This window comes from Heliangelus exortis, chromosome 1 (genome assembly GCF_036169615.1).
Source record: "Heliangelus exortis chromosome 1, bHelExo1.hap1, whole genome shotgun sequence".
In the NCBI taxonomy this organism is placed as follows: domain Eukaryota; kingdom Metazoa; phylum Chordata; class Aves; order Apodiformes; family Trochilidae; genus Heliangelus; species Heliangelus exortis.
In genome coordinates this window covers 54,688,802-54,712,962 of record NC_092422.1, presented here as the reverse complement: position 1 = coordinate 54,712,962, position 24,161 = coordinate 54,688,802, and the positions used below count along the sequence as shown (strand labels likewise).

At 35.4% G+C, this 24,161-nt stretch overlaps 1 long non-coding RNA gene across 2 annotated transcripts in view; it reads left to right on the top strand.

The window, feature by feature from the left end:
* The window catches only part of LOC139800106 (uncharacterized), an 84,315-nt gene that overhangs the window by 22,816 nt on the left and 37,338 nt on the right, over nucleotides 1–24,161 (top strand). For both annotated transcript variants that reach the window (XR_011728496.1, XR_011729270.1), the window contains exon 2: nucleotides 8,294–8,373. This is a non-coding gene — a long non-coding RNA (uncharacterized lncRNA). The remainder of the gene's footprint in view (nucleotides 1–8,293; nucleotides 8,374–24,161) is intronic.

Genomic DNA, 24,161 nt, shown 5'->3' with positions numbered 1-24,161 from the left:
GGTATTTTCTCAGCAGCCCAGCTGTTCCCTAAGCCTTACACATGCAGATACAGCTTTTAGTTGGAGAAGAAAGAAGTTTTTACTTCTTGCATGTGAGGGATTGTAGGATAAATCTTCAGGCACTGAAGGTTTTTAGCCACAAAGAAACAGTTATTTATGAAAAAAATGCATTTTTTTTATTATCTATATTTATAATCTGAAATGGACTGAGAACTTGCACAGAGAATTTAGAAAATGGTACTGTCTGCTAAGTTCCTATTATTGAGAGCACTATGCTTGAAGTAGAATAAGAAAATGTGGCATACATTCACACTCCAGAGAAGCTATTGCAGCCCCAGTTCCATAAACACAATAAGGGTTTTTTTCTATTAGTTTTTCTAGAGCAAGGTTATCTTTCTCTCACAAATGAACAGTGGAAATCTCCATTCAACAGAAAAAAACATGTTAGATAATTTCTATATTTTAATAAACTTAACGATTAGTATAGAGAGGAGGAATTCCCAGTTTTGTTCATGCTGGAACTCTTGATAAATAAGACATCAGCCTCAGAGCACATTAAAAAATTTACATGACCTATGTTCCTTTTTGTCTGAAAACTGTAAGATGATATACTTCATATCAAAAGTTACTTTAAAAAAATCAACATATTTTCTTAATTTACTTAAAAGTGAGATCTTCACAGCTAAATTTTGTTGCTAATAATTTGGGACAGCGTGGTTCCAAAACGAGTTATCACAATATAAATGTTTTAATGAATGTTCCCAATGGTCACCTCTGAATTTAACTTCGATTTAGCTGAGAAGGTTTTCTCACAACTCAGTGTGCTTCCAAGGAGAGATGTTAATCCTTAGGAATGCCAGAGAATCACTGGGTAAACTGATAATAGTAGATTTTTATGATTCTGTCAAGTATAGCCACAATTAAAAAGTCCCTTTGTGGAGTGAATACAAAGGCTTTGCAAGCCGCAAGTGGTCCATGGGCTGTGATACAGAGAATCTTAAGCTGGTGGATATTGACGTAGCCCTATTAAAGTCAATGGCATTAACACCTCTTTTATACCAGCTAACAATCTGGCCTGTGATCTGCCCCCTACCCTCTCCATTATACACTGTGTTAACAGATTGTCAGACATCCCCTTGAGAGAAAATGCATATCCTGACTGAAAAAAACAGTTTTACATCTACACATTATTTCAAAACGAAAGTTCTAATCTGAAGGCCAGTAAAATCAAGAAGAACTCCTGGAAAAAGTACTTGCTTTCTATCTTTTCCTCCTTTTTTATGTTTTCTTTCTATGGTTTTAAAGGAATAAGCTAAGAACAGTACAGCAAGGAAGGCAAACGCACCCTCAATAGAGCTATTATTTCCCCTCCTGCACAGGTGGTAAGCTCAGCTTTTTCCCTCCCAGTGTTACAGCCAGTGCAGCTGTATCAGAGCATGTATAATTAATTAATTATACATGCCTTAGTATATAATTAAGTGTAGGGGTGCTGGTGAGGGGGATATATCAATGATTTTATGGAAGAAGAAAAATAGGAGGCAAATTGTAACTCTGATTCACAGTTTGTAGGTTTCTCCACCCCCCTGGAGCAATGGAACTGCCCTCTGTAATTGAACCCTCAGCTTGTGGTTGGTTTTTGGTTTCTTTTTTGTTTTTTGTTTTTTTGGGTTTTTTTTGGGGGGGGGGCTCCTTTGTTTTGTTTGGTTTTTTTGGTTTTGTTTTTTTTTTAAACAGCAGAACAATACCATCAATGAATCAAGGGATTACTATTTGGATTCAACTTCAGTCAGATTGCTAGGACAGGAGGTGAAGATCTTAAAGGTAAAAAAACTGAAGGCAGTGACTGCTGAATGATGAAGTGCAGAGCAAGATACTGCTGGCACAATTAGAAGTGCAGCAATGAAGCTCAGCATAGGCACAGACATCCAGTTGCAGCACTGGACCATCTTCATGTGTTTTTTTTTTTTTCTCTAAGTCTTTGATAACTGAAATTATTCTTACTAGAATTTTAAAGCCTGTAAAAGAGCAGAACCATCCTGGAAGAGATATTTGTGCCTTTTTTATGTCTGGTTATGTTGAAGGTTGATATGATTGCAAATGTCCATTGAGATGATAAAATGTAATTCAGATGTTTTAGTTTTGATTGTTTGTACTTGAGAAAATAAAAGTAACATCTCATATCTTCTCTCCTATGGACTTCTTGAGAGTCTCCTCGCTGCCCTTACCCCAAAACAGAAGCAGCAAATGGGATGATTTTTCTTCTACCAGTTGTTGAAAGCTTAATGAATGTCTTTAGCTTTTTCTATTTTTATTTCCCTTATGTTGGAATAAATATGTCATCAAAAACTCAGGTAAAGGCTTCCTTTATCATGCAAATACGAATAAAGACATCTAAATACATGATAGGAGCCAAATTTTCTTCTGAAAATGTGAATAATCAGAAGTAAAGAGTTTAAGTCAAATGACCAGCTAGTTCTGTTGAATAGAACGTGGCCTTGTTTTTAATACACATAAAGTTAGATGGCTGACAGATGGTAACTTTGAATTTCCATGATTATAAGTGTAAAGGAACCTTTTTATCATCTGAGTGATAATCAAAGAAGTGTATAAGGTTGTTTGCTGTTCATGGGTGACAGTCTTGTGTGTATCAGAGACACTGAAGAAAAATCATGTAGATCATAGATTTTGTTGTAAATTGCTTGGCCAGAAGGGGATTTTTGTTAAGATTTCAGGGGAAGGTAGGGTGGCTGGGGGTTTTTTGTTTTAATTTGAAATGGTTGTGAATGTGGATGTGTCTATCCTCTCAAGTCATACATGATCTCAGTAATTTTATTTGTGGCTTATGCAATTTCCCAAGTGGGTGAGTTTTAGAAAGAGATGGAATACCAACAGCTGAAATGCTACTTCCTACATTTTTTTTCAGTAACTGTGTGATGTAGAAAGACTTACACATATGCAAACTGTTTTACCTCCAGTCTCGTTAAAATATGGTATGATTTCTGACATTTTCATGGGGAAAATACACTGCTATGCAGGGTCAGATGACTAGTTTCTATTGGAAAACTGTTGTAAAGTAATTTGCCAACAAGCAGGTGTTGTGGTGGGTTTGTTTTCCCTCCTTAAACCACACACTATCTAACAGAAGCTACTTAAATACATATATATATATATAGTGTGTGTGTATATGTATACACACTTTTTATAGATTATTTTTTTCCTTAATAGCAGTAGAAACAACTAGCAGTTTACTACCAAAACATCAAGATAAACCATTGCTTGGTGTAGTGAGCCTGTTTGCTGTGTATGATCAGTACAGATGCCCCTTCTGTTTGGCCAGTCTGAGCAGCTGGAGATGCATTGCTACCTTGGAGTTCCAGCACCAACTGACTTCTTGAACACTCCCCAGTGTCATTATTCTTGGCATTAGTCAAATAAATGATAATGAAAGCAGTCTCTGGTGCATCCTTCCATCATCCATGTTATCATCTCATATTAAATAATGTGAGCCCAGTATGGTGGTGTTGAGATATTGCTTAATATTCTCAGTTTGTTGCTTTAGTGGTTTTGCTCATTCTAGACTAAAAGCCTGGAATAACTGCATTTAAAATGTACAGCTGACTAAAGACTGAAGGGCCTTATCACCTATATGCAAGATAAAAATATTTGTCTATCAGAATTTTGGATTTTTTAACTAAAACAAATAGAAATTGAAAACAGTTTTATCACTTCCTTTTCAATATGTAAAACTGCTAGACACATTCTTTTCTCTTTTTTTTTTTCTCTATCAGCACCTGCTATGTGTTTTTTCACAGCAAAGGCAGTACTGTTCACAAGAGTGATTAGTTTTTTCTTGAACCCGTGAATCTACCTTTGAAAGCAGAACTGGCTGTTTATCATAAAAAATATTTCTGATGACAAAAATGGATATGTTTTTTTTACATTTTTAGGATAGTCTTTAGAACTTAGAACAAAACTCAACATCCAACATCTATGACTCAGAGTATTGTGGATTTTAAAATACACTCTGTTTTCTGATTTAATTTTCTGCATCTGTTAGTCTACCAAAGATTTTCTGCAATGCTGAACCCTCCTCTCTTCAGATAATTGCATATGGTGGTATCTATTCTTCCAGTTAGTATGACTGGTTCACAAGTTCTGGAAAAAATTACCATTGTGACAGTGACTTTTAAGAGGTTCTTAAGAGAATCAGGCTTTTGGGGAGAGAACAAGATAATCTGAATTGCTGTAATTCTGTTATAGTACTTGATTTATCAGAATTTATATTATTAAGGGATTGTGTGTTTACATTGTTCCTAAGGGATGAATATGTGTTTGACAGCATTCCCCTACAATCCTGTGTTAAGCTTTTTTGCATTTGCCTGGGAGCAGTGTCCAAGCAAATGTTGTGCAAGAATATGTCAGTACTCTGAGAAAGAGCATGCCTCATATAGGAAGGTAATAAATATAAATAAATAAATAAATATACACTTTAGGATATGCATGTTACTGTCTTAAATGTCCCTCTGATAAGGATCTTCAACATTAGCATGGTATGTGTCATTAGAATGTGCATTCTTTGTGAAATGTCCTCTTTAAAAATTCATCTTTCATTACTACTGATCCAAATACTGTACCTAGATGTGATGCAGGGAGCTGTAAATATGAGGCAAGGGCATGTATCATTTCTTAAATTCTATAGCTCCTTACATATTCAGTGGTAAAAAAACAAACCAATTTTACTCTTTCTATGGAATGTTTAGAAATATCTTCTAGGATTTGGATTAGTTAAAAACCAGAAAAGTCTTATTCCTTTAGCTACCTCCATGTTCGTTCATTTTGGTCTCCATGGGTGTGTACATGTTTCGTTTTGGTTTAGATTCTCAAGTAAGTCTGCTCATAGAGGGGGGGATGTAATACCTGTTCCCTTCATAGCCCTGATTCTGAAGAAAGACAGATGTTGTATGTCTCTAGGGATTTTGCTTTAATTTTTTTTTTTTTTTTTTTTTTTTTTTTTTTTTTTTTTTTAGTAAAGTTTGGAAAGTATATCAAGTGCGTGATAAGACAAAGATCATTCATAACTGGGAAACAACAGTTTCTCTGACTATTTGAGGCCCAAATCTTCTTGAAATGTCTACGCTAGTCATAGTAGCTTCACTGAGATTACAAGGACATAACTGAGGCCACAGTTTGGCCTGTATTCTGGTTCACATTTACCACGTTGTGTTTCTCTTTAGCATTTTAATCAATGAGGATTCATGATAGATTTCTGTTTAGTATTTTTCAACAATCCTAAGGAGTAAATTATTGGTAATTGCCATTGATTATTTTTCATTTACAAAAGATTCACACACAGATTCAGGGGAAGAGACTGGTTGTCAGGATCTTTTTTTTAAAGAGTTGTAGTTATTGACTGTGTTGATTAACTCCATGTTTGTTATTTTTTTCCAAAGTCCAGAGAAAACTGCTTAGTAGAACCATGACAAAAATCTTTTCCGTGTTGTTTTTCCAGTAATGAAGCACTGAGTTATAATCTAAATTTATTGGTTGCAATTTAACAAATAATTGTCATGCAGAAAAATGTTCAAGGTGCTAAGAGTGCTGGATAATCCATACTAGAGTTTTTTCAAAACTGTGTTTTATGTATCCTTATCTCGATCTTCTGATTCTCAGATGCTTAGTAAAGATTTTAAATTCATTGTGATGAGGGGTGGATGGCTTGGTATGAAGAGAGATTTTCTGGTGTATTGGAGGTGATACTACTAGAGCAAATTTAGTTTCACTTAGTTCAAAAGATGTTTTAATGACATTTAATAGTGTTTTTGTACAGTTCTTCCTTACTTAATCACTATATACTTCAAGGATTTTGAGTTTTGAGTATTTCTTTCTGCCTTAGAATTCACAGTATCTGAAAATGTATTGTATGCAAGTGAAAAAAACAGTACTGTATTACAATAGCCTTTCATTGTTATTCATCTGTTTATTTATTAAAGATCTCAGTAAAACACAAGTGTAAAATAAAGTTTCTCTGCAGTTGGAAATACTCCTTCAGCTGATCTGTGCAAGTGGTCTTTGTGGTGGGTGGGGAACTGGCTGACAGACTGTCCTGATTTGGATCGGGATAAAGGTGATTTTCTGTCATGTAATTTTGCTTTCAGCTAAGTTTCTTGTAAGTAGCTGCACTTGCTGAAATCAACAGCAAGTTTCTCAGTCAGTGTCTGCTTCTGGAACTGATAATGTTTGATGCTTATAGTTACAGCTAGAGACTGGTGTGCAGAACCAAGGACACTGCTCAGTTCTGAAGAAGGAGAAAAGGAGTAAAGAGGTCACACCTGCAACCCTCCTTTAGGGAGAAACGGACAAGATAAATGACCAAAATTGACCAGAGTATTCCATCCCATATACATTATATTCAATATAAATTTGAGGGTTCATGAGGGTCAAACCCCTTCCTGCTTCCCCTTCTTCCCTTTTCCCTGTTTGTTTCGGCATTCCATCTGTTCATCTGCCTGTGGTCCTGATCCATGCCAGCCTGAATCTGTGTGTTCCTGTCTCCAGCTCCTGGCTGCTGCTGACTCCAGGAGTCCAGCCTGAACTTTCCCAGGGCTGCCCTGCAGCCTCGGTGGTGATGTGAGAGTTATGGGGGAGAGGGGGGAGGAACGTGGTATCAATTTTCCTGTATATTTGTAAATAATCAGTAATTTTTTTCCCTATTTATCATTACTGCTTCATTAAAGTTGTGTAGTTTAGTTTTCAACCCATAAGTCTCTTTCCCTTATTCTCTCTCCTTTCTTTATCAGGGAGGAGAGGGGGATTAATAGACAGCATCTGTTATTTGGTTTAATTGCCAGGCCAGCGTTAAACCATGGCACAGACCCTACTCAGAAAGTGATGGTGAACAGTTCCTCCTCCAACTGGCAACAGGTCACAAGTGGAATTCCTCATATTTTGCCCAATGGGGTTTAACAGCTTCATAAGCAACCTGGATGTTGGGATCAAGAGCACCCGTGATTAAGTTTGCTGATGACACACCAGAAGGGAGAGCCACCCTCCAGGAGGACTTAGACAGACTGGATAAGTGGGTTGACAGGAACTTTATGAAGCTCAATGTAGAGAAGTGCAAGGTCTTGCACCTGACAACACATATCCCTGGCTTGTGGTTTGGACTGGGATCCACTTGACTAAGGAGCAGCCCTGTGGAAAGGGATCTGGGGGTCTTGGTGGATAACAGGCTCAATATGAGCGAACAGTGTGCTGCAGCAGGAAAGAAAACTAACAGGATGCTGGGTTGCATCAACAAGGGCATCACCAGCAGAGATAAAGAAGTTTATCATTTCACTGTACTCAGCTCTTGTCAGACTGCAGATGGAATGTTTGTTTTGTTCAGTTTTGGTCCCTGCTGCACAAAAAGGATGTGGAGTGGGTCCAGAGGACTAGAGCACCTGCCATATTAGGAGAGGCTGAGAAAACTGTTCAGATGTGAGAAGGCTTAGGGGGGACCTTGTTATTTTGTTTCAGTACTTAAAGGGGAGCCACAAAGAAGAGGGAGACTCCCTGTTAACAAGGAGTCACGGAGCCAAGACAAAGAGCAATGGGCACAAGTTGCTCCTGGTGATTCCAACTGAACACAAAGAGAACAATTTTTCACTGTGGGGACAGTCAGATATTGGAATGGTATCCCAGGGAAAGTGGTAGATCCTTCACTTTGGAAACTTTTAAGCCTCAGCTTGACAGGGTGGTGAGACATCTCATATAAACAATAGGATTGGAAAAGTTGGACCACGGACCTCAAATTGGAGGTCCCTGCCAACTTGATATTCTATGATTCTATAATATTTTAACTGAAATGTTAAGTTAGTTTCATTGCATCCATATAATTTTAGTGCTCTTACAGGCACCTTCTCAAGGAATTAAATGCACAAAGAATACTGAATTAGGGACTAATCAATACTGTATCTTGAGTGACTTAAAACAGAAATAATGTATTCTTTTTTGCTCTTGTTTAATACATGCAATCAGATTTCTGATTTTAACATAATATTTAAATAGAAACTGAATACTGGTTTACTAACTGAATAAAAAACTCAAGAAGTCTGGAAAAAACAGTTTGGGCTTGGATTTTTTTTTTTTTTTTTTTTTTTTGAGTGGGAAGAGGGGGCTTTTTGTCTAACTTGGTAATCAAGCAATTTTTTTTTCAATTGCTTTGTTGCAGTCATGATTTGGAATGTGTGTGCTTGTTGGGGTAGAACCTGTCTCCTTGAAAGGCAGACATTCACTATTTTCACTACTTTTGCAGTTTAAAAAAGTAGCAGTCACTTGGACCATTTAACCAGGAACAGAAAACTTTTTTGCATGAGTTGTTCATCCACTTCTCAGGTGAGAAGCATTAAACTGTATGAAAAGCAGACCTCTTCAATTTTGAGGTTGTCACTTCTTCTCTGAGCTGTGTAAGGAAACCTTAGAAAAGCTAAACCCTTTGCACTTGTAAAATTGGTTTTGTAAAGAGTGTATTTGCTTATGTAGATTTGCAGTAATTTTAGCATCCACTAGTGTATCCATCTCTCTGTGTATATGTGACTTGATTATTTTTATTTTTTTTTTTGTAATTTGAAGAATTGTCTGACACTTAGTCAGTACTCTGATTCTTCAGTGGGCAAAAAAATGAATACACAGAATTTTGAGTAATCTTTTCATGCTCCTTTCAGCATACAGTGAATTTGACTAATCAAGTTGAGAGTACTGAATACGTCAGGGGGTTCACTCCGTGTACACATTGGAGCTCCATACAACATCTTCATACTATCTAGAGGTAGCTCTAAATGTTGCTGTTTCCTGCAATACTTGCTGTGGCTTATGTTAGCTTTTTAGTCCCAACTACCCAAGGAAATTGAGCTGGGGAAAGAGTAGGTAAAAAGGCATAGTTCTGATGTATGTTAACATACTAATTTAACAACACCTGAAATGAGCAGATACTCCTCTGGGTGAAAATGTTCTGACCTTTCTTAAGAGACCAGATGTGTTTTTATAAGGTATTGAAAACTACTGATTATTTTCACAGTTTTCCTTATGGAATGAACTGGTGAAATTAGGTATAATTATAGGTAGCAAGATTATAGGACAGAGCATCCGGTGTGTTTATTGCTCAGTGACTGTTTTCATAACACTTGACCTGAAAAAAAGCTGCTAAAACAGTTTTAGCTACCAGAATTCACATTTTCAGTGGTGCAATAGAAAAAATATTCCTTTTTATCTCACAGTTAAGGAAGTTATGCATTTCACAGCAGTTACACCTTCAGATCTTCTCATAGAAGAATTAAAATAAAGTACTTAAAACTGTTGTCATTTTCAATTGAAAGCTTGTTCTAAAATGTTTTCATTAACTGTATATTGATAAAGCTACAAGTACATGCAGATATCAAAGAATATGGAAAATCTAGTAGTACCATTTGTACTTAAATCTACGTGGTGCATGTGGTCACAGCATGTGGTCACATTTTCTTAGGCAGATTTTTTTTGTATTTAGGATGCAGCAGTCTATACTTCTTGTCTATGCCCTTATGCTAACATCCTTATCTGGCAGAATCAGTAAAAAAAAATTCAACTCCTTTTATTTATTTCCAAAATAGGTGTATCATATCCATGGGACATTTGCAGTTGATGACAAATGGGAGAAGCATCTTACTGATATCCTGGGCAGCAGGCCTACTATGCATCGGGACCTCCACAGGTTGGAGAAATGGACTGAAAGAAGTAAAAAAAGCAGCTGGAAGTTCAACCAAGGGTAAAGGAAAGTCCTCACCTGGGTTGAGATAGCACCATGCAGAATCTCACAGAATCTGATTGCCTGGAAAGCATCTTGGAAGAAGAAGGTGGGGACAGGGACTGCCTCCCACTCACCCTCTAAAAAAGAGCAAAACCAAACCTCCAACATCCCCAGCTTCAAAAAAACAAGCAAACAAACAAAATTAAAACCACAAAACCAAACAAACAAAAACCACAAAAAAAACCCCAAGTAAACAAACAAATAAAAAAAACAACGAACTAAGCTCAAAGGAACCATATTAGTCTTGGAGGATAAGTGACACTAGTCAGTAGTGTTCCCTGAAGTGAAAAAGGCCAGTTATGTTCTGTCTGTACTAGAAAAAGATTGGCCAGTCCAGTGTTTCCAGTGAAGGGTCACCAAGTTGATTAATGGGAGCTGGAGCATATGCTGTACAAGGAGAAACTGCGTAAATTTGACCTTAAGAAGGAAAGGCTAAGAGGACACCTTACTTCTGTCCTCAAGTGCCTGATAGGAGATTATGTAGAAAATTGAGCAAGACTCCCTTTGGTGGCTCTCAGTGATAGTAAAGGAGGCAATGGGCATGAGCTGCAATTGAAAATAGATTTTTCTTTCATCACATTCTGTGGTGTTTTTCTATCTAAGTGGAAAAATGGGAGTACAGCCCAAAATGAATGCCCTCAAAAAACCTCAGAAACATCTCTACAATAAATGCTAAGAATTATAGATCCTCTTCACAGCCTTCTGAATTGATCAAGGGACATGATCTTTAGAGATTGCCACAAACACAGATTGTCAGTGTTCGGTATGATAAGAACTAAATAAAAAATGTGTTTACATATAGTTTATATCATATGTATGCTACAAGATGTTCAAGCCATGAACAAAAGTCTGCCTGAAGTAATGAAAATGGAATTTCCATCAGAAATTTCCATTTAGCCAAATAGGGGAACTTGCTAATACCCAAATTCTGATCAAGCTGACTCAAATACTGGAGCTAATTTAACAGTCTCTTAACATAATCTGGGAGGACAACAACAGCTGCATTGCTTCTGGTATACAGGATACCTCCATGAAAGCCAGTGTGGGTATCATTACAAAATGAGTGCTGTAGAGACATAATTTTATGTTCTGTGAAAGAATCTGTGTCAGTACAGATTATTTAGACTAGTGGAAATCTGGTTAGTTTTAGCAAATGCATGAATGTAAAGGCTTCGCCTACATAGCACAATCAGAGCATATTTATTTTGTTAATGTTATGTTACCATAAAATAATAAGGGAAATTAAATCACAATTTAATTGTTCGTCATGTTGCAGAACACATTGTATCTCAAGCTGTCATGGAAAATAGTTATCATTTCTTTGATCCTTAAATCAAACACATAAAAATTGTTGAGGAAAGATAGAGGGATCACAATATTTGTATGACAAAGATTAATGAGCTGTCTAAGCTGATTCCTGTTGCAGTAACTCATATTTCATGATACTGTATGAATGCACAACAGATATTCTTTTCAAGCTTAAATAAAAGAAAATCTTTTCTATTTTTCGTTGTGGATCTGTTATTCATACTAAGTCATGAGTTTTACTTTCTAGTTATAGCAGTCTTGCCTAGTGGCAAAATATGAAATGCATCCTAACTATTTCAAAAGTGTATCTGTTGATGATTTGATTCTGTAGCATTACGTTTTACAGTGTATTATGGATTTATTAATGGAGAATTCAGGGTGTAATGTAGAACACCCTACATGAGACCTTATTACAATATTCCAGTACCTAAAGGGGGGCTACAAAGAATATGGAGACTCCATATTTACAAAGAATCATAAGGACAACACAAGGGGCAATGGGCACCTGGCAAGATTCTGATTGAACACAGTCAGACACTGGAGTGGTATCCCAGGGGAATGGGATTACTAAATGTAATACACTATTACTAGTGTAATAGTTTGGATTGGAAAGGACCTTTAAAGGCCACCTAGTCTAAGCCCCTTGCAGTGAGCAGGGACATCTTCAGCTTGATCAGGTTGCTCAAAGCCCCACCCTACCTGATCTTTAAAATCTCCAGGATTGGGACACCTACTACCTCTAAAGAAGTCGCTTCTTATATTGAGATAGTATACAGCTTTAGTTTAAAAGATGTTCTATCCATTTCATTCCTATTTAGATCAACATTAAGAAATCAAAAATGGTGTGAATGAAACTTTTGCTTCTTTTATAGTTCAGTTTAAGAAGAAAAGTGTATAGTGGACAGAAGGTGGACTTGACGCCTCATATATCAGAAGTGTTTCTCCTGTCCACTCCCTTCTAAGGAAAACTAGTAAACAGTACTTTGCTCTAAAATCTTAAGAAAAAAAAAAGAAATTTTTGCCACCTTCTTCAATTGGATAATATATGCTTGAGAGTGAAGGCTGGCATTCAAAAGTGAAACTAATAAAGGTATTAATAAAGTTTCCTATGAAAAAGAAAGTTTCTTTCTTACAGAAAACCATAAGTGATGAAAAGATTCCATGTATTCCTATCACATACTGATAATATCTCTGCTGGTATAAATAATGAAATTGAGTTGATGGCTTGTCTAGAAATTAAGAAAATAAGTGTGCTGATATTTAAATAAGAAGACTTTATTTGCTCTTGTGAAATGGTAATTAATAGGAGGAAACTAAGGAATAATTTTTCACAGCCACCTGTAATGGCCCACACTTTGCTTGAAAAATAGCAAGCCATATTTTTCCTAATTTTTCTTAAGTCACATCTGCAGTTTCTCCTCCTTCAAGCATGACAACATATGCTGCAATATTCCTGAGACATTTAAGAAATGTCAATCTAGCTCTACTTCTATCAACTATCTGTTCTTTTCTTTCTCATCAACGTATTCCATCATTTGACATGTTTCAAGAAGTCAGAAAAGGGAGAGATACAGCATCTTCTCTTTCCTTTTTGCCTCATCAAACATGATGATTGAAAAGCCTTTAGCTACTTGTATTAAATGAATTTATAGGTGGTAGTTTTCCAGTGGAATCAAATGATGATCTGCTGTCTAGTCTCTCAATCTACCCTTATTAGCCCACTAAACAATAATATTTGAAAACTGAGAGACCAGGATGAGTGTGTGTGTGTGGTATTTTTGTTTTGGGTTTGTTTGTTGGTTTGGGGGTCTTTTTGGTGTGGTTTTTTTGTTTGTTTGGTTTGGTTTGTGTTTTGGTTTTTGTTTAACTTGTTTGATTTTTCTGTGAAGCAGGTTTTTAAGTTTATTGGAATTCTTTAGATGTCTTCTGTGATCTTGTCTCATTTATAGGAAGCATGGCACTGAGGCAATGAGGTAAAAATACAAAGCATGTACTATCACTCAAGAAAATGGAGTAAAAAAAATGGCTAATTAAAAAATAGGAAATTAACTATTCAGAAGGGATGTAATGATCAACCGGAGCACTGGGCTGGTTGAAAAACTCCCATACTTTTGGAAGTTGAAACACAAGTTATGTCATAAGTAAACACAGCTTAATTTTTCTATTGGTACTTCTACCTGCTCAATCTGCCTCTCTTGTGCTCCATTCTAATGGGGCAACAGGCTTTTATGTGTGTGTATCAGTGTCTGTTTGTGTTGGGCTTTTTAATCTTGCTCCTGAGAGACTGAAGAGGTTCTGAATTGGTGTTAGTTTTAATCCTGCTGTGCTGGAATACAGTCTGCTTGAATCTGCCTCTTCACTACTTCTTAACCCTAGTGTCATATAATACAGAAAATGTAGAGAAATGAAGGACATGTCAGAATTTCTCTACCCAATGTGAAAGCAAAAATAAACAGGCTTCCTAATTCAAAACTCAGAGCCATTTAGAGTGAGAATTTTCAGTTCATATTTCAGATTAATATGAATATAATAATTATTCACTTATATCGATTACTTAACATAATATTCATATAATATTTATAAATATAAACTCTTCCAATGAAGTTCAGTGTTTTTTTTAATCTACACTACACACTTTTTAAAATCCAGTCTATTGTTAACATGTCAGTGAATGTAATTGAAAATATGTCTGGTTCTTACTTTACAAAGTGACATTTCAACCACAATCCTCTGAGAAGTTTTGAAGGAAACTATCCTTACTTGAAAAAAATGAAATGACAGAATAATATAATAGAATGGTTTGGGTTAGAAGAGACCCTAAAGAACATGTAGTTCCAACCCCCTCCTTCAAGGACAGGGACACCTTCCACTAGACCAGGTTGCTCAAAGCCCAATCCAACCTGGCCATGACCACTTCCAGGGAAGGAGGAGCCACACCTTCCCTGGGCAACTTGATATTTTTATTCTACTTCTCTTAAACCAGGACAATGAGTTTCACTTGCAATACGCTATTATGGTTTCCAACTCTTGTTTACTTAATTCATTAGCTAGATAGAAAGGCTCATGTATGATCAACATGAAGTTAAAATCCTGGGTTCAGATCAGTCTAAAAAGGATTTTTAAATGAGTTCTGTTCTTTGCTGCATGGCAAACATGACTTTACCCCTCAGTATTTTTACCAGAAATACCATCACAGATATCAGAAAAAGTTTCACTTCTAAGATACATGACAAGTTTCTGGGTTTATAAACAAAAAAAGATCCAATAGAATAAAAGAACAATTTTTGCAAATTCCTGCGATCCCTGCTCACTCATGACTATACAGAAAAGTACCTATCTGTACTTAGTTGTAGTTATTTTGAGGAATATATCTGCAAATCATGGAAGCAAAAAAAATGGAAAGAAAAATGCTACTTTTTGGTGCCCTTCAAAACTGTTCAGACTTGACTAAGGAATTGTAATCATGTTTTTAATATTGAATTTTGAACATCAATTCTCAAGACAATAATGTTAATACTATGAAAGCCTGGGCAGAACTCATAGGTCTTTATTCTCACTTTTGACCTTCACTTTTTCTAACTTGTTACCCTTTCTGTCACAGACAAAACATGGAATGTCAAGAATTAGAACTCTTTTATTCTGATAAGGGTTTCTGGAAGTAAACTTTGAATGCATTTGGGGTGTGTATGTTTGTGTGGTGCCTGCACACAAAGCACTCTCTAACATTCATTAACTTGTAGGTGAATTTTTGCTGTAACAAGTTTGTGCCCCTAAGACTGCAGTTAATGCAGAATTCACGCTTGTTGTTGTAGACATTTTTAGAATAAGAGTGCTAAAAATAAGCAAGTCAGAAATGCTACATATCACATGAATTTCAATTACATCTTTCTTGGCATAAAAGCCTTCTAAAACACTAGAAATATTAAGCAAAAATACGTTTTTCTCCTAAATATATTCCTTTGGTAAAATTATACTTCTAATCCTTTTGGGTATTGACAGCCTATTATTTTTCATATGTGCCATCTTTATCCAGGAAACTGAAAGAACAACTAATTATATCCTTTGAAAATGAGTGCAGCAGGATAGCTTTTGTTCACCAAAAATCTTAAGCCTATTCATCATGAATGCAGAAATCACTAGGATTTACATGTTGTTGTTTTTAATGTACAGCCACTTCAGTGTCATATGAAGTTTGGTGTTTGAAGTTAATTGCATACTTTGCTTTGAAGGCAATAAATTCATCTGGTCTATCTATCTGCACTACATTTGTACTTAGTCTTTAATTAATCATTTTGGAGAAAGTTTTTGTGCGTTGTTTTTTAGTGATTGGCATTGGCACTATTATCTGTAAAGGCTGCCCATGCAGTTTTAGAAAAATCTACTGTGGTAAGCAATTAAAGTGAAGGTCAACAAAATGAAACTATTAACAAAAACATAATGTTTTGGGGAGGGAGAGAGAGACGTGTATACCTAAATATTTACAATAATTTTATAAAAATAGCTGTATATCAAAACCTCCAATTCATTTGTCTTTGTTACTGAGAAATCAAAAGTATATTAGTTAAGAAGAAAAACAGATATTTAAGCTGAAAAATGGGATATGGACAGGAGTTGTATGAAAAAAACAGTGGAAAAATACAGCGGAAATAGTCTCAAAGCATATACGGTCATATAATTTCAACAGAAATAATCATTACACATTTTTGGTTGCTCGGTCTGTTTATCAGTATATGAGCTTTAAATTGGCAAGTGCCAGTAAAGTTTGTTTGAAAAGTTTAAATTTCAATATCTTTATTATCTGGATGATGGAGTATAGTGTACTCCCAGCAGTTTTGCTGATGCTACAAAACTGGGAAGAATGGCAGATAGGCCAGAGTGCCACTCTGCTGTTAGGGGGGCCTCAATGGTCTGCTGGAAAGGGTTGACAAGAACTTCAACAAGGGGCTTTGCAATGTCCTGCACAGGAACCTATGCACCCAGGGTGCATTACGAGCTCCAGGTACCGGTATATGGAGGGGGTTACCAGATGGTTCCTGATGGATAACAGGGTGTGCAGTCCCCATTCTTAGCAATATTTTAAAGCCCTGCTTGAGCACAAGGTGGCCTCCAGAGGTATCCTCCATCCTTAAATGTTCTGTGCCTGTGATTGTCAGATAATTATAATATCTGCTGTTCTGCGTGTGCTTTCCTAAGAGCTTCAGATTTTGTGATTCTTCTGAAAGTGTTCAGAATAAATGATTACAGTTTTCTGTTCTTCATTACATAATCAAGATGAATCTAAAATCAGTTCCAACCTTAAAGAGCAACTTCGGGTGTCTTTTCTGTTTTGTCAGCAATAAATTCTCACTGTCGAAAGTATACTTGTGCACTTACAGGGGGACACTGTCAAAAAGGGTGGTTTCATGGAGCATGATTTGTGAACAAATATATGCTTAGGAGGAGAAAACAAGTTTTCCACCTTACTTAAGCCAGAAAAAGAGATCTCTTACAATATGTAAAATTTTGCAATTGTAAAACTTAATATATAATTAGTGTTTCTTCTGTAATTCTGTAGAAAGTTATTCTCATTGACTTTCATGTCATTAATTTGCACCAAGCTTTGCACTGAAAAAACTGTAAATCTATGACTTTATTATAGGTCTTGGGAGATACTGTCTACTGACATTTTGACAGGTTGCTTGCATACAAATGACTGAAACATTAATAGAATTCTTTGTAGTTTTATGTGCTGCCTCCTTTATTTATTTTCTCCAAGTAGTACTGATGTTCAATGTGTACTGAGCTGCTTGATTTGAAAACCTGTGAAATAGGAAAACATAAAGTCATTTGTCCTGTGCTGTTATTTCAAGCTGTTTATTGTCCTTAAAGGCATTGGGTCAAAACCTATCAATACCTGTAGTGAATCTGAGATTAACAGTGTGCTGAAACTGAGCTTTTAAGGAAAACATTGAGAAAACTATTTTCTGAGAAGAAGCTATCATTTAAGTATTACCAGTTACAGTAAAATTACTTTGTGGAGTTTTACCTTTACTCAAGGTAAAAACACTGTGGGGGTATGCATACACCTCTTTAAAAAGTCTAAAAAAATCTATTCATCTTAGTGATCAGGGCCAAAATACCAGAAAGGACAGATAGTAGCTCTCAACCTGTTTACAGAATCCAATGTTTTTAAGGTGTGTTAGCTCTGCTGCTGCTCCATTTGGTGAGGAAGAGCACCCATGGAGACAAACTTATCAAGTGCAAGATCTGTTTATCTGCTCATCTGGGTGGTTTAATGAAAGAAAAGACAAGTTCTAGGTAAAACCAAATCAACCTCAAAGAATTTCCTTTCAATGGATTATATTTATCACATAGATATTTTAGAAAACATATTTCCTTTGCATATCAGTTATAGGTCTTAACTCATGTGGCCTGACTGCGATGAACCACATCCAAATATGCTTTGCCTTGCAATGGAGTGAAAAAGAACAGAAAAACACACAACTGAGATTTAGACTATGGTGTTACCATTTCATTAGACGCATTTCACACTGATGTCCCAATATATATACAGACTCATATTTTTCAGTCCCCAAGTAAAGTCAGTCTAGCAAGTAAATACATTTTTTTCAAGGCTCAGTTACCATAAGCAGCAGAAAATATATACATAGGGTACACAGAGGCATTGTAGATTTTTTAAATTTTGTAGGATATAGCCTTTTTGTAGGAGTTTTAAAATTTTAAAAGACCATACAGTGTGTGTTTAAAGTTAAAAAACAAAAAAATCAATAAAAACGGAAAAAGAATGGGATTTACAATTTAATTCACATTCTTGCTCCAAAAATAGTCATAGTAGATTTGATTTTGTTGTTATATTTTTGAATAAAAAATAGATTTGTAAAAATATCTCTCTTGCATCATCGGCACTAGGTACAGCTACTCATAATACACACTAATGAGCTCTAAGGGAAAGAGCAGTAATGAAAGCAAGCCTTGTTATCAGCTGGAGAGGTAAGAGTTTTTTAGAAAGAAACTGAAACTGGTGAGAAAATAGTGCTGATGGGTGTAATAAGAAAAAAATCTTAAAAAAAAAAAAAGAAAGAAAAAGAAAAAAGAAAACATTTTCAGTTTATACAACTAAAGCATAATTTACTCTAATCAAATTTACCAGAAAGAATAGCTCAGCTAAGATTTGTTAAAAACAAAACTCCATGAGTTGGTTCAAAAATAGGTGGTGGTGTGAAATTCATCACACTGCAGTGTTGGAAGTAACTTAAGAAACTGTGCCCAAGAAGCAAATGAAATTTAGGATATAGATAAGATAGGTTTAAACATTTATTATGTCCTACCATCCCACTAAATTTTCACTGAGATCAGATATGGAAAATATTTCTGATGTGCTACATGGGTGAAAGAGGAGGAAGTTTATAAAACAAAGGAAGCAGAATATAAGGATGATAGCAAAGTTGTGGCTGAGGAAACAAAAACAGATTTTCCAAGTCTCTCTCAGATGCATGTTGTGACATTTGAGGTAAGACTTCTATGATCATATGACTAATCTGGAAGGCATCAACAGCTTGACACTATCCTTCTGCCAAATGTTCCACTTTGCATTTGTTCTTCTATGACCTCTTTTCCCCAACTTGAATGTGACATAAAATCTAAATAATGTTAAAAAAATTTAAAAAAAAGTCTGCACTCACAGATGATAAAAAGTCAATCAGGATCTCTAGTTTATTTAATTTGAAAACTATTGTATATTTTAAAATAAGCTTTAGTATCAGTTAACAGATATGTAATTTGATCTTTTTCCTCTTTTTTTCCTCATATGAAAGTAGATGTAATTTTTGACTTACGTCTTTAGAAAACTAATAAATTTTGCTAGAAAGAAATTTTCAGAAAAAAGAACAGTTTCAGTTTTCACTTTGTGGTAACAAAAAAAGAAATTATCTCAAATGGCCAATTTATATCCCACTACTTTCTGAGTTCTCTGTGCTAAATAGTCCTTACCTGAACAATGGAAAATGACTTCTTTTTTTAATGAGCAGAAAGTCTTCAAAGGGGAATGAGATTATCACATAGGCTGGATCATTATAACTACACTTTTCCTCTCCAGTTTTCTTCAGGATGTAGATCTGTACATCAGGAAATGTATCACAGGAGATAGACTCAAATTTCTATACTTGAATGTTTTCATAACACAGGAATATTATTCCTCTCCATTACTCCAAATCAGGACACAATTTTTTGAAACAAACAAACAAGCGACAACAACAACGAAGACAAAATGCCTAATATTATGAATTGTTCACACAACTTTGGCACAAAATTTGGGTTTCAAACATGAAAAGAACTGCTGCAAAGGGGGTAAATTAGAATGTGGATCTTAATAGGATCACTAAAACAATCATTTTTCTTATAAAAAGAATTTCTTCTCGTCTATATAAATGGGAACAACATTTGACTGTAAATAATACAACTCATCACTACTAAGCATCCTGGGATGTGTCTGCTTAGAGGCTGAAGGCTCACTAGTAAATCAGCTGCAATTCCTACATAAGTGTCTAGACAATAAACATTTAATTTCATGTAGCATGTCCTTAGTATACAGTATGGACTTTTTGCAGAGCACATGCCCAACATAGAAATAATAGTAACCTCCTGATGAACCCTGCATACAAGTGCACAGGTAAAGAAAAATGTTTGGCTGCTGGACACTTTTAAGTTAAAAACTGCCGTGAGTTCCTGATTCTTTCCCTTAAGATGGAGAGAGCTCATTTCCTTTTCAAGAGGACAATAAGAGTCTTGTAGCCTTTTGTTTTCCTTTTCCTACTTCTTGCAGTGTTTACTTTTTTTAGTGTTTCAAGGACCTGCACTGCTTTCTTTTCACCTTTGAAGGACTGCTGTTATGAGAGGACTTTATTGGTACTTTTTCACCATTGTTCCATCTGATGACTAAAAAGAGGAGGACCTTATTTTTAGTCAGAAGATGGAGAAGTCAGGAACTGAATTTTCTTTCTTTCCATACTGTTTTTAGGGTTTTTTGTGTGTTGGTTTGGTTTTGGTTTTTTTCCAGCAGGGTCTTCTCACCTTAACAAAGAGAAGCTTCACACAACTGAAGTTCAGATGCTATTGATTTTGCTGTGGAAATATTTTGATTAAATTGTTCTCGTAAAAATCTGTCTTGATAAATGATAGCATGGGGAAACCACAGGATTGTTATAATTAAAGCAATTCAAGAAAATAATGGGAGTGTAAATTTTTTTGCAATATTTCTATCTATTATTATCAAGACAAGTTTTTCTTTCCTCTCTACGTAGCTTGTGGAAGGGAAGAAGTTTTCATGACAGTTTGATTGAGAACATCTGCATTTATCTCTTGCATAAGCTTGCCTTCTACAAGCAACTCTCCCTGTTGACAAGAACTGATGTAACTTTGACACCTAACAGAGGTGGTATGAATGTTCTGCAAAATGTCAAGAAAGAAGCCCACTGCTGGACTTCTGTCACTGCCCTCTTCTTAATGCAAATATATCCCAGGTTTATACTTAAACCTAGCTTCTTTGGGTAATACCTACTAAAAGAAAAAAGAAGAGTTGATTCAGAGAGGAAGAGAGACACAGGGGAATGAATTAAAGTCTAAACAGAATAGAGATTTCTGTAGCAGCAGCAGTATTACTCGGTGACATCACTTTCATTTACATTGTTATCACAAAGCAAACTTCTGATTGAAGAGTACGAAGCATATGCTGAAAAAACAGAAATCTTTTGAATGCATATATATTCTGGATTGGATGTGCTTGGTCCTCTGTAATGGAAAAAGTGAAGTGCAAAGTCTAGTTTGGAGTGAGTGCCCATTCTTCCACACCCCCAGCAGTGAAAAAGAGAAAACACTGCATGCACTCACAGTACTGAGGGCCCTGAACCAGACCCTCTTGCATATAGAGAAGCATCAAAGCCCACAAAAAGTAAGCTCAGTGCCAGCTATCGGTCACCCTTGATTTCCTCAGCCCCTTATGAATGAATGACAGTGATTCCTCCTCAGAGTAGGCCCTCAACCCACACGGAGAGTGCAGCTGGATTTCCCCTCATGTGCACATGATTTTCTGAAGCCAGATCCTGATTTTCTATTCCTTTAGAAAGCATGTTCAAACCTGTTAGTGTTTCATATGGGGCTTTATTCATTTTGTCATTATTAATCTGAGACAGATGTTTTACATAGGTGAGATAAACTGATACTTTTCCTTCTAAAACCACTTGTGAGAAAATATATGTAAGAATTTCTAAAAATTGGAGAAGAACTGGAACAATGTTTAGGAAAAAGTCATCTAGTACCTTCCAACTTTTTAGCTGACATAAGGTATTGGTTGTCAAAGGTAAGTTTCTGTTATGAAGGTACATTATTATATTGTAATGAATTTGCCAGAAATATTCTTGACTTAGAAGATTGTCTACATATGTATATCTTCCTAAAGACTGGGGAGGAATTATTATATACCTTTTAAAAAAAAAAAATCTTATATCTCTCCTCTTTTAACAATGCTTTTAACTTTTAGTATGTGTACTAGGATTTTTTTATCCCTATTCCTTAATATTTTACAAGTCTCTGCAAAAAATGAAGAAATTTACCTTTGAGTGAATTGTACTATTTAAAATTTTAAACAGATTTAATTTTAAACTTTACTGTATATCATAATCAGAAAAAAATTACTTTTTTTCATGGAAGAATGGACACATTTTTCAAACAATTCTACTTGATGACAAAATAATAGATGTAATGAACAGCGGGGAATAAAAGAGACGCTTGTGATTTAAAGCAATATAATTATGTAAATTACCAACTGAGATACACATATATCCTACTTTTTCATTTGATGTTGTTTCATTTTTTATTGTAAGTATAAAAAGTAAGAAACTAGTTTAAAATGTTAATTACAAGAAGCTCATTGGAATTCGTTCAGGAGAAATATCTGTATGAATTCACTGACATGTTTCTGTCCCTTCTCACAACTAAGCAAGAAGCTGGATTGTCCTACAACCTGAGGAATTTACACAAGAAGCCACCAGCTTGCTGACAAGAGTTTAGAGTATAAAATGAAATAAAAATCTGTGAAGGGAAAGGTCTGGAGGCACCACTGAGATAAGTGGTATTGGAGGTTGATATGACTGGTAAAAGGAAAGGACAAGGGAAGAAGACAATGTAATTTAAGAAACATACCTAGCATTGCTGTACTTCATTTTCCACTGGTTTTTCTGTTTCTTCCATTCTGGCATACAGAGAGCTTTTGTATTCAGCAGTGTAAATTACAACTACTCCAGACTGAGAGATCTGTTGGAGAGAGCATGAAAACCACATGGGATTAGAAGAGCATTTTGTAGAGAGTACCACATGAAATGATTTTCACCTGAGATCTGGAAAGGAAGAGATGGAAATGCTGCCAAGATGAGGGGAAAGAAAGGCCTCAACGCACACATGCTGAAGAGCCCTGTCGCAGCTCTGACCAAGTCAACTGTTTGAGGACTGATTTTGTCTTTCCTACGTTCTTAGGTCATACCTATAATTCTGTAGAATTACATTTAAACAAAAGATCTGCTAGTTTACTTTAGAAAATTTCCCAGTCATCTCAACCATTTTGAAGTCTCGTCATGTCTTGTTAGGAGGCCAGTTTCTACTTTTGAGATATGAAAAAAACAAATGGATCTCAGATAATGGAATGCCAATGTGCACAGCTGCACTAGATGCTTTAGTTTTGCAGTTCTGATGAAATTTCTTTCCTTTGACTTTATCTTTGTAAGAGTGTGTCATCTAAATTTCCTTATGTCATTTCCCAAATTTTCCAGGAAAATAAAGTTTTTATTATTCTCAGGTTATAGATCTATCATGATTTAAAAAAAAATACATTTATGAGCAGTCATAGTCATTTAACCTAAATAACAAAAAAAAACATCTATCTAGTTTTCTGGAGTTAACAGATAGTATTATTTATTTCCAGAAGACAATTCAGACAATCCTAGAATAACTGGAATAATTTACTCTAAGGCAGAGAGGAAATTAGAAGATTTTAGACTGTTAGATCTTACAGCTTAAGTTCTAGAGTCTCAGAAATATTAAAAACTTGAATATTTATATGGAAAACATAAGAAATAATGTGTGTGAGTACTGTTTTTATCTATAAAGTAAGGGTATTACAACTTGTGGTTTTAGACAACAGATTGTGATTACTGTCTTGTCACTCTGCAAAACTAGTGTATTTTGTCTAGTCTTAATTCAAACAACAATTCAGAAGAAAATGTATTGTGGGAACAAACAATGCTGTCATTGGAATGGGAAAACACAGCAAGCTACAGAGACATTTATTTCATAGTTCTATATTTGGATGGATGTTTCTCTCTAAAGATTTGGACCTTCCAGTTTTTATGATGCTAACTCTGAAACTTTTGCAATTGGAGAAGAACATACAACAAGTAAGGAAGAAATACAAAATAATATTCTATGATAAAACTCAAAATTCAGAAAACATTCCAGTCTAGTAAAGAAATTAAGTCAGTTTTCAATAATATTCTAGGCTATTTTGAGGGTTATGTTTGAAAACCAAATTAATTATAAAACTTGGCAGCCTTTTGAAAAGGAACAAGAAAATAGATTTGAATTGATAATTTCAAATATTGGGTTTATTTGGAGGACATTCAAATGAAAGCTCAAAGCCATCCAGTAAACAACAGAGGAGAGATTTTCGGTGGCTGTTTAGAAATACTATTGAGAGTCACAAAATCACAGCTCTGCTTTACTTGTTTCATACCATTTCAAACATCAACTACAACTCTGCAGTATGAATTAGTGACTTCAGTACAACAGCAGTTTGGTGCCTATAGTATTTTCTTTCCATTTAGATAATGTTTTTGTCATTGTCTTCATTGAGAAAGAATTTTGGCTACCCTAAATAGAATGGAGCAAGATGTGACCAGTCCAAGCCACACAGTACAGGCTGTCTCTATATGGTTTCTCAATAACCCGATGATCAGATTTTAGACTCTTCTGCCCAAGTATCAGTAGT